Raw genomic sequence first — 16,783 nt, 5'->3', positions numbered from 1 at the left:
AGGAGCTTACTCTGTGTCTCCCACGTGGGTGCAGAGGCCCAACTGGGGCCATCTTCCACTGCTTTCCCAGGCCACAGCAGAGTGATCAGAAGAGGAGCAGCCGGGACTCAAACCAGTGCCCATATGGAATTCTGGCACTGCAGGCAGCAGTTTCACCCGCTATGCCACAGCGCCAGCCCCGTCAGTTTTTGAAATGGAAACACACATCATTGATTCTCAGCCTAGCTTTCTTAATATATGAATTTGCAGCTTTGATTTTTCCCTCTAGGTATTGTTTCAGTTGAATCCATGAGTTTTGATATGCAATATCTTTCTTTATTATTCAATTGAAAATATTTTCTGATTTCTGTTGTGATTTCTTTTTTGACTCATGGATAGTTCAGAATTGTGTTGCTTAATTTTCAATCAGTAGCTAATTTTCTGGTAATCTTTTTGTAATTGATGTGTAGCTTAAGATCACTGGGACTGGTTAACAGGCTATTGATGATTTCTATCCTTTGACTTTTGTTGAAACTTGATTGATGGCCCAGTTATACTGAACTTTGGTGAATGTTCCTCGAAAAAGAATCTGTGTTCTTCCAGTTATTGGTGACTACCCCCTGTCTTGAACCTCCCTCCATATTTTCTATAGTAGTTTTTTCTTTTCTCTCTCCCCAGACTTCAGCATCATCTCTTGCTGTGGGCCTGCCTGCTGAGGTCTCCCACAACTCTGACCCTGAAGCTGCAGAATCCCTCCTCTTCCATGTGCACGGGAAGTGCATGTATTTGAACAGCTAGTGCCTTTTCTCTAGCTCTTAGGAGGCAATTAGAGGCAGTTGCCCTGTGCCCCTGTACCAGGGAGGATTACCTTAGTATTCAGATGTGAGAAATTGCTTCACCGCCATAGAAAGTGATCTAAATAAATATCCCCTGCCCTGACAGACACACACACACACACACACACACACACCTCCTGTGTGGTGCAAGTGGCCAGTGTTACAAATGGTCATGGAAAGGCTGGGTTTTGGAAGCTGAGCTCTAGGCCCACACACCACTGCTACATGTGCAAGATGAACTAACACATGGTAGTGACCACGTGATTATTGCAAGTGCTTCTGAATGGCTGTTGCATCGAAACCTAAAGATAAACTGCAGTACTGCAGGATTCCAGCTGTGATACTGTAAACTGGTGCATGGTGCAAGAAAGGATGTGTATGCTTAGAATTTAAAAATATGTGATCAAGAGAGTGTGTAACGTGTGTCAGTGCTTTTCCATTCTATGTGAGACTATCTCATAGTAATGCTTACTAAAGAGCTTGCTTTCTTGACTTGGAATGCTATGTAGGTAGCATTAGCCCATACATATTTTCCATAATAATATAATGTAGAATAAAATATACACACAATTGTGAGTCAGTGGTGAAGAGAATATTTATAAAGGGAAGGTAAAGGAGCTGAAGTAGATGGTGAAAGAACACTACTCTGCCTAAGTTAAGGAGATGGAGGGAAAGCCAATGAGGGCCTCAGGACTTCATTTCTCCTGGGATGGGAATGGAGCAGCGTGGAAGGCAGGGTTTTTGATGCATTGAGAATGAAGAGCTCGAGTCAGAATAAAGTCTCTGTAGCCTTGACGAAGGGGCTGGAGGGGCATGTGATGGAGAAATGGTTCTGGGTAGTCATGGACTTGCCTTCCATGGTGGACGCTCACATCCTTTTCAGCATCTTCACCATACAGGCTCAGGGAGAAGTTAGTCCAGGGCGCTGGAGGCTTCCTTCCTGAGGGGAAACCTAGAAGAGATGAATGAGATATTTATTTGACAGATAGAGTTAGATAGTGAGAGAGAGAGGCAGAGAGAAAAGTCTTCCTTCTGTTGGTTCGCCCCCCAAATGGCCGCTAAGGCCGGCAGTGCACAGATCCGAAGCCAGGAGTCAGGTGCTTCTCCTGGTCTCCCATGGGGTGCAGGGACCCAGGCACTTGGGCCATCCTCCACTGCACTCCCGGGCCACAGCAGAGAGCTGGCCTGGAAGAGGGGCAACCGGGACTAGAACCTGGTGCCCATATGGGATGCTGGCACCACAGGCAGAGGATTAACAAGTGAGCCATGGCGCTGGTTCCTGGAATAAGTATTTATTTATGAGTGAATGAATTACTGTGCTTTTGAGGATGGGAGTCAACTGCTACCAGTGACCAAGCAGTCTCCTCAAAGGAAGTACCATAGTGGAGGCTGAGTAATTAATCTCTGTTACTGATAGGTGGCAGGAATCAGTTCTTGTTGGACCTCTGTCTTACCTTCCTCTCCACTACCATGACTACTCCATTTTTTCTGCCTTGCCAAATCCATGGAGCTCTGACAGAAGCTCACTGACATCAGCTGGTCCATTGGTTTTGTCTCTTTGGTTGTTTAGTGCCTCGTTCATGGGGAATGCTTTCTGGTGAGTGTTCACATGTGAATCATGGATTTTTACACTTTGTACTTACCTGCATATGTCTGTCCACATGCTAGAACTAGTCACCAGGCTCACCCAAACACAAGGACGCCGAGAAGTGCAGTCCAATTTGTATATCCGGAAAATAGAGAGTGGGAAATACTTGGAGAATAGTAGTCCCCGACTGTTATATTCTGTTACAAGGCTCTCAATACATGGTGTTTCTCTAATGTGCTACACAGTTTTAGTGAAAGTAAATGTTTACTTATAGCTTTCTTCCTTCTTAGAATCCCAGCAATGTTTCCTTAGGGCTGGGTTAGAAACAGCATAGCTGTTGAGTTTTACTTGGAACGTTATTCCTTTATGCTTTGTTACTTGTAAGAGAGTCTTATTCCTGGCCTTTTACAGAGGGTTACAAATAATTTCTAAATTGATTTAACATACAAAATTGTGCGTGTTTATGGGGTACCATTGTGTAATGGTACCTTCACATCAGGGTGAACATTTATTATTTTTTGTGTTAGGGAGGGATTTTTTTTTTAAACAGCTGTTCCTGTAAACCCAGGTAAACAGGCTTCTTGATAGTCAGCTGCTCATGTCCATGTACATTTGATGCTAGCTTGCCCTCTGCCCTTCTACCCTTTCACACTTATGTTACGATGTATATTTTTTGGGCCCTCCATGGATTATCCCCCCCCCAACCACCGTGTAATACATGTCAAATGCTGAGCCTCTGTCTCCTTTCTTTTTGTAGCCTCAGCAACGAGGGCAATATTCTACCCACATAAAATGCTTCGTAATATTTGTCATTGCTGATGAAGTGATTCCAGAAAGCAAACAAAACAGGTTTTACGACAAAGATAGCCACCCATGCAAATAATGCAAGGCAAACAGTTCTCAAAGGATAAACAGGGCCTAGAATGTCTTTTGCTGGGGGCACCAGCTGATCTGATATGTGTGCCCTGACCTCCAGCAAATGGCCCTGTGCAGAGCAGCTCAGCGAGTTGGAGGGCCTGGTTGACATTTTGTGTGGCTCATATTCAGAGGATCACAGCTCCTCGGGAAGGCTTTATTGAATTGGAATTTTAGAAGGCAGGACAAGTTTAGCTAAGTCTGTGTCAATTAAAAGAGCATCACCATTTTATTTTATGTGCAAGACCTTGAATAGCTCAAGGCAGCGTTTTCTAGTTGAAAACAGTTGGTCTTTAGTCTTTGCTTTTTGTTCCTAGTCCCTTCCATTTTACTTTCACCCTCAACCCAGAAGCAAAATCAAAATGCCTTCTGTTTGGGGACACTAAGAAATTGTTTTGATGTTTTTGTTTTATGACCCCAACCTATATATCACCTGCTGCCATAGCATTATTCCTCCCTGTGCACTCATCATTCATAGCTACAGGGGGAAAATATCCCCCAACAGTATGTAACGTCTGGTATACATTTAGATGCATACATTTGGTTTGTCAGGATGATGATTTAATAGAAACTTATAGGTTCATTGTACAGTATTTTAGATGTCTAGTTTACTTAACAAAGATTTTTGGAGTGTGTTTTTGGAAATGCTACTTCTTTGTAATACAATCCTACATCACTGTGGTCTGAGTAGAGAAGGAGAGCATCTTGATTTCATATCTATAATTGTCAGTCACAAAGTCTCAGATCTTATGACATCAGGCGTGAACACTGAATAAGAAATTTCTCAATTTAACACATTATTTCTTTGGCATTATAAATCACAGACATTGAATCAGTCCCCTGAGAATTCAGGTTTGTTCCTGCTTGTTTTATTTTGAATATTTTTCTAGTATATGTTGAAATGTTTAATATATATGTTGAAATGTGTTTAATTTTAGTGCTTTAGAAACTATTTTTCTCTCTCTCTCTCTCTCACACACACATACACACACACAAACACACATTGTCCCCATTATCATTTTTGTTCTTACTCTTTAATTAGTTTGATGTTATTGATCTCTACTAATATCTTCAGTGGTTTTGGCAGGAATTTCTTTGTAGAGAAATTGAATTATTCCTGCTGGTTACAAGTTGACCTTGATTCAGTAAGATTAGCTGGAAAGGGAATGAAGGTGTTTCATAGGTGTCATTAAAAATAAATTGTCTCTAATTGTTTTTAGGACCATTGTAATACTTTCAAGCTCTCCAAATCAAAGTTCAAATTTTTCACCCTCACGTAGGTGGTCCAGAATGAAAGTCAAGATATAAACTGAAAGATATTTTTCAAGTAATTTGGATAATTCCTTACTAGGAATTTAAGCTGTAAATGCCTTTGCTACATTCTTTTGGAAGTTAGGGCAAGAATGAGTTACAGTAATAAACCACTGACATTTCTCTGCAGTGGAAAACACAATGGCAATTTTACTACATTGTTCTTAGTAATTCACCTTCAGGAACTGGGCCATTCTAACCAGCCTAGGCTGGGGAAAAGGAGGGAGTACATTCGAGAATGCCACTGGAAATTTTGTTGTCTGCATCTCCTTCCACTGTCATCTCGGACTTCAGAAAATGCCACCAGTTCAAGACAATCAGAATCCTACAGACTAAAACGTGGTTGGAGCAGAGAAGGCCCATAAAGCAGTGCTGTCTGATGGACGTAAGATGCAAGCCACATGACTACTTGAAAGTTCTCCAGGAGCCACATTTTCAAAAGTGGGAAGAAAGAGCTATGTCTAATTTTAATAACTTTTTCCCCAAGATATTCTTATTTCAACATATGATCTATGCAAAATACAAATGAGGTGTTTTATATTCTTTTTGGTGCTTAGTCATCAAAATGCAGTATGTAGCACACACTCACATGTCTCAGTTCAGACTAGCCACATTTCAAGTGTTCAGTTGTCGCGTGTGGCTGGCAACCAGCATGGTGAACAGAGAATGCCTCATCAAATCCCTTTCTTTGGCACATAAGGACCCAACAACCAGAGAGGTTAAGCCACTTGCCACATCCAAACTGCCGTGGCTGAAAGCAAGACTAGAAAGCAGATCTTTTAATTACCTCTCAAGGCCACTTTATACTACTCAAAGAATTTTTCTTCCTTTTTTTTTTTATTACCTAAACTCTTATTGACTACCTACTCCAAATCTCAATTTTATTTTGTTTCTACAGTTTTCATTAAGGCAAACTATCTTGAAACAGGAACAAGAAGAGCAAAGATGGATTCTTTTACCTAAGGTTTCAGCAGGGATCTGACACAGGGCCTTTGCCTACTTAAGAAGGAAGTGAGGCCGACGCTGCGGCTCCCTAGGCTAATCCTCCGCCTTGCGGCGCCGGCACACTGGGTTCTAGTCCCGGTCGGGGCGCCGGATTCTGTCCCGGTTGCCCCTCTTCCAGGCCAGCTCTCTGCTGTGGCCAGGGAGTGCAGTGGAGGATGGCCCAAGTGCTTGGGCCCTGCACCCCATGGGAGACCAGGAGAAGCACCTGGCTCCTGCCTTCGGATCGGAGCAGTGCGCCGACCGTGGCAGCCATTGGAGGGTGAACCAACGGCAAAAGGAAGACCTTTCTCTCTGTCTCTCTCTCTCTCACTGTCCACTCTGCCTGTCAAAAAAAAAAAAAAGTTAAAAAAAAAAAGGAAGTGAAGAGATATCAAGCAGTATTTTAAAAGCCCCTAGCTGCCTTTAATGAATTAAAGTCTGTAAGTCTGCATAAATTATATCTAGAGTCCTGGAAAGAACATGCAGATGAGATAATAGAACTGCAATTGAGTACAAGGAGAACGATGGAGAAAGGAAGAGAAGCTGGAGGACTGGCATGTGTCCAGGTTTTCTGACTGGAAAAGGCAAACGGTACTAGCAACAAGCACAGGCACAGCACTTACAGGAGCCAGACACTTGTTCTGAGAGTTTTACATGACGCATTGAGTTCTCACACCAACCCTGTGAGAGATGCGCTCAAACTTGTCACTCTTCAGATATGCAAATTGAGGCCCAGAAGTTCCAAATGGGCCTACGGTCTATAGCTTGTAGACGGTGGAGGCAAGATTGGAACTCAGCAGTGTGACTCTTTGAATTGCATGGCACTGCGTTGCCCATGGGTTAAAGGTTTCAGTATCTGCCTGCTTCCCTGTTTTTTTGCCTTCCCTCTCTCTGTGGCTAGGGATGATCTTTTGTCTACTTGAAAGTTCAGCTAGGTTCTGCGGCAAGAGGTGACTTCAGTCAGCAATATACTACTTCAGTGCTTTGCTATTCCATCATCCTATTCTGCTGGCGATATGTCCAGCCCTGTGCTTGTGCCCCACTTTTGGCATTGGGCATTCCTTGCATTGTCCACCCCTGATTTAGGTACTGGGGTCTGTTCTTAGATTCCAGCTTGCAACTTGCTGACAGAACACCCTGATTCCTGATCTTCTCTTTCCTTAGGTCGCTGTACAGATCTTTCTCCTTGGCTCTACCTGCCTGCCCATTCTATTCCCTGTTATCTTTTGAGAGGCTTCCATGACACCAATCACTCTTGCCAAAGAATTGTGTAGAATTATACTCTCTACCGACCATGTTCCACCTACTGGTCAGAACTAACCTCTTCCCACTTCCTCATTCAAGTTGCCCTCAATTGAGCATATGTCCCTGCAACTTAGTCTAATTCCAAGGTCCCACACTTCCCATTTTGTTTGGTTTCCTGCATTAGTGAAACCTTCCAGTATAAGAGAACACACCACAGTAGCAAGTCATTGAATTGGGCACTGGCTCTTGGAAAATTGTAGGAGTTGATTTGGAAGCACTTAAAATGGAAAACGATGGTTATTAATAAGTCTCTCTAAAACAAAACTTAGTCCCCCTTCCCTGATTTTGGTTGGTGTCACTAAAGTGGCCAAAGAGAAGAATGCCTTAGCTATGGTGTATCTGGATCTCAGAAGGCTATTTAACAGGGCTAGCATGACATTTTTGTTGATAAGAAAGAAAGATGTTATGATCTGGGTGATAGAATAGATTCGTGAATCTATGTCTGATCTTGAATGTCAACTTTGAGGGAGTTCCTCAATAGTGTTGTAGGGTCCTTCTCTTTAACTCTGTCCTAGTCTACTTTTATTAAAGACCATAATAGAAAATTTTCAAACAGATCTATTTATTTGTCTGAAAGAGTTACAGAGAGCAAGATGGAGAGAGAGAGAGAGAGAGAGAGAGAGAGAAAGAGAGAGATTTGGCCTGGGCTGGTCCAGGTGGGAGCCAGAAGCCAGGAGCTTCTTCCAGGTCTTCCAAGTGGGTGGCAGGGGCCCAAACACTTAGGCCATCTTCTGCTGCTTTTCCCAGGCCATTAGCATGGAGTTAGATTGGAAGTGGATCAACTAGGGCACGAACCAGCCCCCATATGGGATGCTGGTGCTGCAGGAAGTGGCTTTACCCACTACACTGCACTGGCCCTGTAATAGACAATTATGAGGAAACTTCAGCATGGCTGTAGAATATAGATAAATAGATCTCATGGCCAATGGCAGGTTTAGAATTCAGGAGATTCTTAAGCTAGAATGGAGGGTTAGAATGAGCAAGATTAAATGCAACAAAAATGCATAGGTACCTTTGCTTAAAAATTATGATATGCAAGAATAGTATGAGAAAGATATGGATTAACATTAGGGTAGTGGTAGAGGAGAGCATGGGACCTTTAATTTATTATAAGTTCGCCATGAGCCAAAAGTGTGCATGGCTACCCACATCAAATGTGATGTTGGACTACCTTAATTACACTATAATGCAAAAGCTAATTCCAGAGTGTTCTTGGTATCTACCAGACTCTGTCTGGGTTATTAGACCATGACAGGCTGACAAACTGCAATGGATCTGAGTCAGCCAGGCACAGCGGAAAAAGGTCTGGAAGCAGTGCTGTCCTGGAGCCTGTTGGTACTTGTTGGAGTATTCAGGAATTTCGTGAGCTACTTTTTAAACTTTCGTAGCTTGACATGGGTCATAGTGGGAGTATTTACACCATTATAATTGGCCAGCGCTATAGGTTAGGACTTTCTGTTTCTGGAGAGGGAGTTTGGCAGGATGCTACTACCATCAGTACCCTTCTGCTGTGAAGCATGGTTACAACCACAAAATGTGTTCGTGTGTTACAGTCAATGGAAACCCAAACCAAACCAAAACAGAAAAGCTCAAAAGAGAGAAGATGAGAACTTCAGAGATGTCTTTAAATACTCGAAGAAGTTAGATGTTCTTTTTCAGCAAATAGGAACAATGCTTGTCAAGTAGTCGCATCTTTGCCCTAAAAAGGGTGGAAAATATTCTGTGTCCTGAATCTGTATATAGGAAATACATGAAATGTGTATGCCTTAAATAAAATTTTTAAAAATTTAAAATTTTTAAAAAAAGAACTAGAAGAGTTTGAGCTCTCACAATCTATGCACTTATCCACAGGTATAGCCCCAATCTACCAATCAATAGAGAGAAATTTCTCTTTGAGCTTCTCAAATTATCTTTGAAAGTAATGCAAATTTTACAGTTCACTTCCTAATGGCTTCATGTATCTCTGAATTTACAAATAATGAACTAAATGAGTGGTTCCCAAACCTGCATGTATGAAGCACCTTGGGGTCTTGTGAAAATGCAGGTGCCACTTCAGTGGGTTTGGGGGACAGTTGATGACAAAGCTGCTGGCATGTGTGTACTTTGAGTAGTAAGGGTTGAAATTGGACGAGCCTAGTCACTTGCCTTCTCTGCCTCTCTCCCAGCTCCATCTTCCAGTAAATTTAACACCCCAGCACGGTAGCCACATCTGTGGCTGTGCATCCCATGACCTCCTCTCTTTGCCTCACCTCCCACAAAGACATAATCTCCTGGGTATGCACACACGTGCCTCTGAGAAGCTTGGAATTACAGCACTTTAGACTTTTATTTCATTATTTGTCCTCTTGTAGGAAGGAGTCATTTTTTATGGAACAGCTTTTCAACCTTATATGAGCTCCCTACACTGAGTAGCATTATAAAAAGCAACCAGAGATTATTTATTTATTTATTTTTTACCATTTGTAAGGAAATTGAAAAGTATGTCATCCACTACATTTTGTTCTGTCCTCTATTTGAGGACTCGGAGGACTTTCTCCTCAAATTTTTATTTCCAGGAATTGCCTTTTTTGAACAATTCATTCTTTTTGATCTTACTGATACTAGGCGTATTGTAGCTGATTGCATTTTCTTCTTTCATTCAAAATTCTTCCCACACACATTGATTGAGCACCTGCTAGGTTCCAGGCACCAGTATAGGTCCTGGGGAACCGAGCGGGAAACAAAATAGAGATGTACCTTGCCTTCCTGGAGCCTATGTTCAGTGTCTCTTTGCTCTGATGGTTAGGAAATACATTCTGACTGACTCTTGGTTGTATGATTCTCTAACCCTCATCTTTTCTTCTTTACCTGATTTTTCTCAACTTTTATTTGTCTCTTTTGATGCCCTTGTGAATTTTGTTTTTGGCAAGCTGCCCCTAATCTTTTATTGGATGAGCAGGGTATCCGAGCAAATATTAAAAGACAAAATTACAACAGATCTAGTCTTGCAGGTCTTATTTGGCTTTTTTTTTGTGGTTCAAGAAACAGGCAGCAGTCCAGACCAAGAATGGCTCAGAATACTCTATCCCACCAAATGTGCAGGCTATACTTACAGCCAGAGAGAAGGATGTGACATTCAGAAAATGGAAGTGAGCTCCAAAGACAGCTGGATTGCTTACAGCCAGGTGTTTGTCTGTTCGAACATGATGTAAGCAGTTGACACCTGTGCTGGGCTGAAGCTGGCTGGCTGTGATCGACTGAGACTCAGCTATTTGTTACAAAGGCCAGCTCCTTGCCTAGGTTTTCAGTTTGTTCCTACACGAAGTTGGGTTGCAGGTTCTTATGTAAACACTCTTGTGGAGGCTTCCTCGGGCCAAATGTCATTTGTTTTAATGCACATAAACCATTAAATATGTGGAGTTGGAAAAATCAGAAGGAAGCCAGTGCAATGAAGTTATAGGGAATCAAGCTTTCTTTTAACATGGAAGCAGTCTAGTGCCTTGAAAGGAAATGGCTCATCTTATGAGACAGTGGCCTTTCTGATGCTGGAATTGGATGCTATTGTTTGGGGCTCCCTGATGTGGCAGGCATATATACTAGAAAATATCTCTGGTGGCTTTTAATAATTGGATCACCTGGAATTTCTATGATGCCAATTCTTGTGTACTCAACCACAGCTCCTTTCCTCCCCGCCCAGGCTCCAGCGTCTATTGGAGAAGATGAATTCTTAAGGGCAGGTGATGGCTCAGGGGAGTCCCACAAATGGGGGTGAGGGGTGGGGAGGGAGAGGGATTTCCACCAGAAAAGCAGCCCTGGGCTCAAATCCTCCACCTGGCCCATGTTTTGTGACACTCACTAAAATCTAAACTCCTGCCTTTCCTTCTAACTTGTCTTGATCCAATTCATGGTTTTCTTCAGATGAATAAAATACCCCTGTATTTATAGTAGATGCTGTAAACCAGCCAGCTGTGATATTTTTTATATCATAAACAGCTGCTCCCTGAGCCGGCACAGTGGGGAAAAAAAAAAAAAGGCCGATTTGTATTTTTACAGCCAGATATGAAACCAGGTTTCAATAATTTGGGAAGCTCGTGTCACCACCTTTGAGCCTCAGTATGCTAATTTTTAAATGAGCCCCTACAGAATGCAGATCCTACAATTAATATAACCCTGAAAGGTAGCCCTATTGTAACCACTTAGAAAACAGGACATTTCAAAGAATTAATTGATTTTAACCTCAGTATGAAATATTGGCACTTGTGATGATACCACTCTGTGAATAGATAGAAGCAGCATTTATGGCCTTTTTAACTACATTCCATTCACTGAAAAATGACAACTATGCTAAAGAAATACTTTCCTCCTTGCTGCCGGCTTCTCCCAATGAGAGCTTTTAGCAAAGGGCAAGAAAGTCCTGCCAATAAATAACAAAAATGTAGTATCCCCACCATCATTTTCCTGTCTCGCTCTCCCCAGTGGAGGAACAAGAGAGCAGAACAGATGAAATCAGCGTGCTTTGCTCAGCACCAAGGACATACAGTTATTACTCCAACTGGGTGACCAAGGGAGAGATTAGTCTAGGAGAAACACACAGACACAATCGCATTGCCTCAGACCTGTTCCTTGTTTTTCTGTTGTTCGTGCTGTCATTATTCCAGGTTCCCAGCACTAACGGCTGGCTGCCCTGATTTCTCACCAATGTTACAGAAATCAGAATTGTCTTCACCTTCCGAGGACGCTGAAAGAAAGAAATCCCTTGAGTTCAAAGCCAGTTAGAAGGAAGCATTTCTGCATTCCTTTTGTGGGACTGAACACTCCTCTCTCTAAGAGACTAGGATGCTTTAGAAAAATGCGTCTTCAGACTCCTTGAATTGAGGAAGGAAAAAGAGCCAGAGCCAGAAAGAGCTTAACTGGAATGAAAAGCATTTTCCTGGACTCTGCTCTCCTGAATTAATCAGGCCCAGCATAGGCAGCTTAAAGAGCTTGTTGGGGGAAAAATTCCTTTCTCGTATGACTCTTTCTAGCCAGGCTGCATACAGAGGAGTGCTTTCTAGCCTTTGGTCCAGGGCCATTGCAACCCAAATCAAAACAAGTGTTTGCCGTTCCTATAAGGCACTTTAATGACCTGAAAGGAAATAGCAGGATGGACGAAAAGACCCAGATTTCTCTCCATTAGTGGTTTTGAGGACTCTTGGTATAGTGAGTCTTAAAATCACAATTATCGTTCACATAGTTTCTCAGACAAAGCTCAGCTATTAGATTTGGTTTAAGAAAAGGAACATGGAGCGCTCCAGCCTTTATTATAAAAACCCCAGCTTCCCCCTCCTTGTCTAAATCCTTGAGGAAAATAACTTGCGCAAGGAGGTAAAAAAAAGTCTATTTCCTCCCGCATAAGCATGTCTTTTTAAAATTTAGCCCAAGTCTTCTCTTTCCCCCATTATTTGGGGCTTAATACTCACATTCAGGCTATTATTGTTGTAGCTAATCCATAGCCACCCTAAATATACCTTGCGTGATTCCTCTGCTTCCAGTTACAGTGATGGCATACCCAGCCTCTCCCCAAGCAAGGCAAAGGCACTGATGACAATTAGCTGAGCGTCTACAATGGCTTGGTGGCCACTGTGCTAGACGTTTTCACCAGTGTAGTTGAAGCCTGCATCCACAAGCTGTAAAGCTAGTGAAATTCTCCCCATTTTCAAGATGAAGAAGGTGAGTCTCAGGGAGATGGCCATTCCTCTGTTGTTCCTGCAGTTTGAATTCAGGAAGTTCGACCTCAGAGCCCATGTTCTTTTCTGATAAGCCACACCACCCCTCGTGCAGGACTGACAGTACAGTCTCCATTTTGCAGATGGCAATGCAAAGCCTAACGAGATTTTTCACTTTGACTTCCCCCAGGAATCCTTGCCAGGTTGGTGTTCCTGCAATTCTGCTTACTCTGAAAAGCCGCTCAAACACTCAAGTCAGAGAGTCTGGAAGAAGCAGAGTGGGGCCTGGCCTATTTAAGAGAAACTCTGAGTACATCGTGGCAGCTCTCAAAAGTCACCCGATGCTTAATGTGAAGAATAGCTCCTGGTCAGAGCCTTTCTTGGGGGTGGTAGCCTCCTCCCCACCATGACTTAATCAACTCGCTTATGTCATAGTGTCTTATTAGTAGCTTGCAGCCATTCATGTTTACTATTCCTTATACCGGCTCATCACCGAGCTTTCCTATGTTCACGATCGCCATATGGACGTTCTGACGTCCCTCTTGTGCTGTACCCAATGAGGATACCTGAATGTTGCTTCAAGAGCTGTATTTCTACACCGTTCCTGGGACCACAGCTTGGAGAATAAGAGTGTGTCCAGTGAGTCCCAAGGGAGATGACCCAGCTACACCTAAGCACTCAGAATTGGCAGAACAGGACCGAACACACAATTCCCTTGACTTGCACTAGCTCATTAGCAGGGAGCTGGATGGGAAGTAGAGCAGCCAGAACCCAAACTGGCACCCATATGGGATGCCAGCACTGCAGGTGGCGGCTTTACCTGCCACACCACGGCAATGGCCCTGAAAGTTTGCGTTTCTAATAAGCTTTGAGATGAGGCTGATGCTTTGAGAGCCATTGGTCTAGAGCAGAGTCTCAGAGTCACAAACAACCATAAGCAATGCTAGGAAATATATCTAGCCAGGCAGTCATGTTCAAATATAGTAGCTGTATGGAGGGCTCAAATGTAAGAATTGGGAGGGGGCACTCAATGTGTCTGGCAATCTATTGTGACAGAAGAAAGGGAAGATGGATTTTGGTGGCCAGCTATTTAGCCTTCACCACAGTGCCCTGTGCCCTGGCCTAACTGTCCCATGAAGTGTGTTGAAACTTGGGAGTCTTCCTAGACTCACTTGGAAGATCCCTCTCTCTGTCTCTTCCTCTCTGTAACTCTTTCAAATAAATGTATGTATTAAAAAAAAGAAATGCAAGCTTTCAGGCCCTACCTCATGCCTAGTGAGTCAGAAACTGTAGGAGTGGGACCCCCAGTCTGTTTTAACAAGCCCTATGGGGGATTGTGATACATAATAGAATCTGTATAGAAATGCTACATGGCCCTTCTGCGCCTGCGCCTAAAGCTCTTGATTTTGCCTCTTCCAGGCCCTCTTTCTGCTTCCTTTAGGCTAATCCAGACAAGGCTCTACCAAAGTTCAATTGTATGGGTGATGACAATTTTTTTTAAGATTTATTTTATTTATTTGAAAAGAAGAGCTACAGAAGGAAGGAAAGAGAGAGAAAGAGAGAGAGAGAAAGAGAGAGAAAGAAAGAGAGAGGGAGAAGGGGTGGGGAGAGAAAGAATCTTCCATCTTCTGGTTCACTCCCCAAATGGCTGTAATGGCTGGAGCTGGGCAGATTGGAAGCCAGGAGCCAGGAGCTTCATCTGGGTCTCCCACATGGGTGCGGAAGCCCGAGCACTTAGGCCATCTTCCACTGCTTTCCAGGCACATTAGCAGAGAGCTGGATTGGAAATGGAGCATCTGGGACTCAAACCCATGTCTACATGAGATGCCAGTGTTGCAGGCAGTGGTCCAACTCATTATGCCACAACATTGGTCCCAGATGATGACAATCTTTAGGACAGGTGTTTTATGCCAGTTTGACAAAGGTAAAGAATCTCAGATTTAAGTTTTGAATGCATAATAAAATATATGACTATAAAGAAGACAACTTGTACTGATCAAAAGTTTTTTTTAATAAAACCACATCTATGAAATAGCACTAGCTGTATGTTTTTAGTAATGTGTTAACTAATAAGATCTGGTGGTGGGTATGGTACCTTCTATAAATTCAAGATATCTGCAAAAGCTGTCATGCAACCTAAAAAATATCTGATTTCTATTGGTGATCAAGTTCCAGGTAGTGCCAATACTATTATGGATTTTTGTTTATAATATGAAGGATTGCTAAATTTCAATTTGAGGTCTGTGGTTGGCTGAATCATGGCCCCCAAATATATCCATGTCCTGATCCCCAAAACCTGTGACCATTACCTGACATGTAACTTTATACAACATTTTTAGCACATTGTGTTTTGATTGTGACTTGTCACATGCATTCAGTTGAAGAATTTTTCACCCGTGGCATCATGTCAGTGCTCAGAAAGTTTTGGATTTTGGATTTTCAGATTAGAGATGCTCAACTTGTAGTACTTTTGCTTCCTGTACCTGTCACGGGGAGTGGGAGGTTCCTGAAGAGGAGATAAGAGAGTCTTATATGGGCAGGAGGAAGAATCCAGAGCACTTCAGCCCATTCCACTGAGGAGTGAACAGTGCTGGTGAATGATCAGGGCTGCAAACTCAGAGAACTTATCTAACAAGATCAGTAAGCCGGGGCTGTAAACCACAGGGCAGGACCATAGAGGAGGGAAACACTGGAAGGTGGGCGAGCCTGGATCCCCATCCCAACATCAGGCATGGCTGAGCCCCTCCTTGTGTTCTGCATTCCAGCTTCCATGGCTACTTCTGAGCTCCCTGGAGTATTCAGCCTGAAAGACCCGTACTTTGCTAACAGCAATATAAAAAAGCTGGGCTTAGGGTTTACTGCGTGCTCCTGTTCTATCTTGCCGACACCAGAGGGCCCCTATTTCCCCAGCCGTGGATCTGCAGCCTTGTTCTCCAGCTCTGGGATGCAAATCGGGCCCCTCTGGTTTCGGTGACCCTCTACTCTTTCTTCCCTGCTTCTCGGACCTCAGAGTTCCCTGTGGTTTCCAACGTTTTCTTACCTTGATGTCTCTAGTGCCTCTAGGTAAAAATTTCCAACTCTAACCGAGTCTCCTCCAACCAGCCTCTTGGAAAACACACTCTCAAGCTGAGAATGCCTCAGCCTTTCCTGGAAAGGATATGGCTTCCAGCAGATACATCTTCTCATCTTGAATTCATTCTAAAATAAAGAAATGAACATTTCTAGGGAGGATTCCTTGATGATGAATTTATTTTCATATGTATATTCATCAAAATATCAATTAATCAAAGTCATCACTAAGTAATGAAAAAGTATGAGAGTACATATGTACACAGTATATATATTCCTGAAATTTTTCTGCATATATTAAGGAGGGAAATTAGCTGGGTAGTTTAAACCTTGTCATTCTATTGCTGTGACATATGAAGAATGATTTTCCTGATACAGTTTCTTATATTCATCAATAAAAGCCAGTGTCCTCATAATAAAACATAGTTGTCCATGAGGAAACTTCAGAAATGTTATAGCTGAGGAAACTTGAAAAAATAATATAATAAGAAAAAATTTCTTCTGGAAATGCTGTCTAGAGTATCAAGTAATCATAACTTCTCACATTGTTGGGGGATTTGGTTGGACCAAAGTAAATATGACATCAGCAAACAGAAAGTTCAAATAATTAGACAGATGTGAAGAAATAATGTCTAATATTAATTATACATTTTTATATGAAAATGGCTACATTAGCTCTGGGGATAGAAATATATAAATTATTATCAGAAAATGATTATAACATAATTACAGTTTTGTTTCATTTAATGCCTCAAATGCATTCCTGGAGAGTTAGCCAAAAATTTATCAATTTTTTTCTTGGGCACAACTGCATAATGCATAAGGATAGCTAAGATGCTCCTAAAGAAATCAGGTGGAGGGGTGGGTGCTGTGGTGCAGTAGGTTAATCCTCTGCCTGTGGCGCCAGCATCCCGAATGAGTAGAACTACTACTTCCGGCTGCTCCTCCTCCGATCCAGCACTCTGCTATGACCTAGGTTACCAGTGGAAGATGGCCCAAACACTTGGGCCCCTGCACCTGTGTGGGACATCTCGAAGATGCTCCTGACTCATGGCTTCAGACTGGCCCAGCTCCAGCCATTGTGGTCATCTGGGAAATGAACCAGTGGATGA

At 42.7% G+C, this 16,783-nt stretch overlaps 1 long non-coding RNA gene across 9 annotated transcripts in view; it reads right to left on the bottom strand.

Annotated features, from left to right (window-relative positions):
• Positions 1-1,392: 1,392 nt before the first annotated feature.
• LOC103351774 (uncharacterized) overlaps positions 1,393-16,783 on the bottom strand; it is a 37,753-nt gene continuing 22,362 nt past the window's right edge. For 6 of the 9 annotated variants that reach the window (XR_016228548.1, XR_007911999.2, XR_007912001.2 and 3 more), the window contains 2 exons: positions 15,643-15,800; positions 1,393-1,767 (listed from right to left, as the gene is read on the bottom strand). This is a non-coding gene — a long non-coding RNA (uncharacterized LOC103351774). Of the gene's footprint in view, positions 1,768-14,592; positions 15,109-15,642; positions 15,801-16,783 lie in introns of those variants that run through there. The other 3 variants (XR_011385402.1, XR_011385406.1, XR_011385416.1) reach the window with 1 other exon arrangement.

This window comes from Oryctolagus cuniculus, chromosome X, assembly GCF_051225735.1.
Source record: "Oryctolagus cuniculus isolate XC-2025 breed Fujian yellow rabbit chromosome X, ASM5122573v1, whole genome shotgun sequence".
Classification (NCBI taxonomy): domain Eukaryota; kingdom Metazoa; phylum Chordata; class Mammalia; order Lagomorpha; family Leporidae; genus Oryctolagus; species Oryctolagus cuniculus.
The sequence above is the reverse complement of the archived record's forward strand: the minus strand, read 5'-3'. Positions and strand labels throughout refer to the sequence as shown.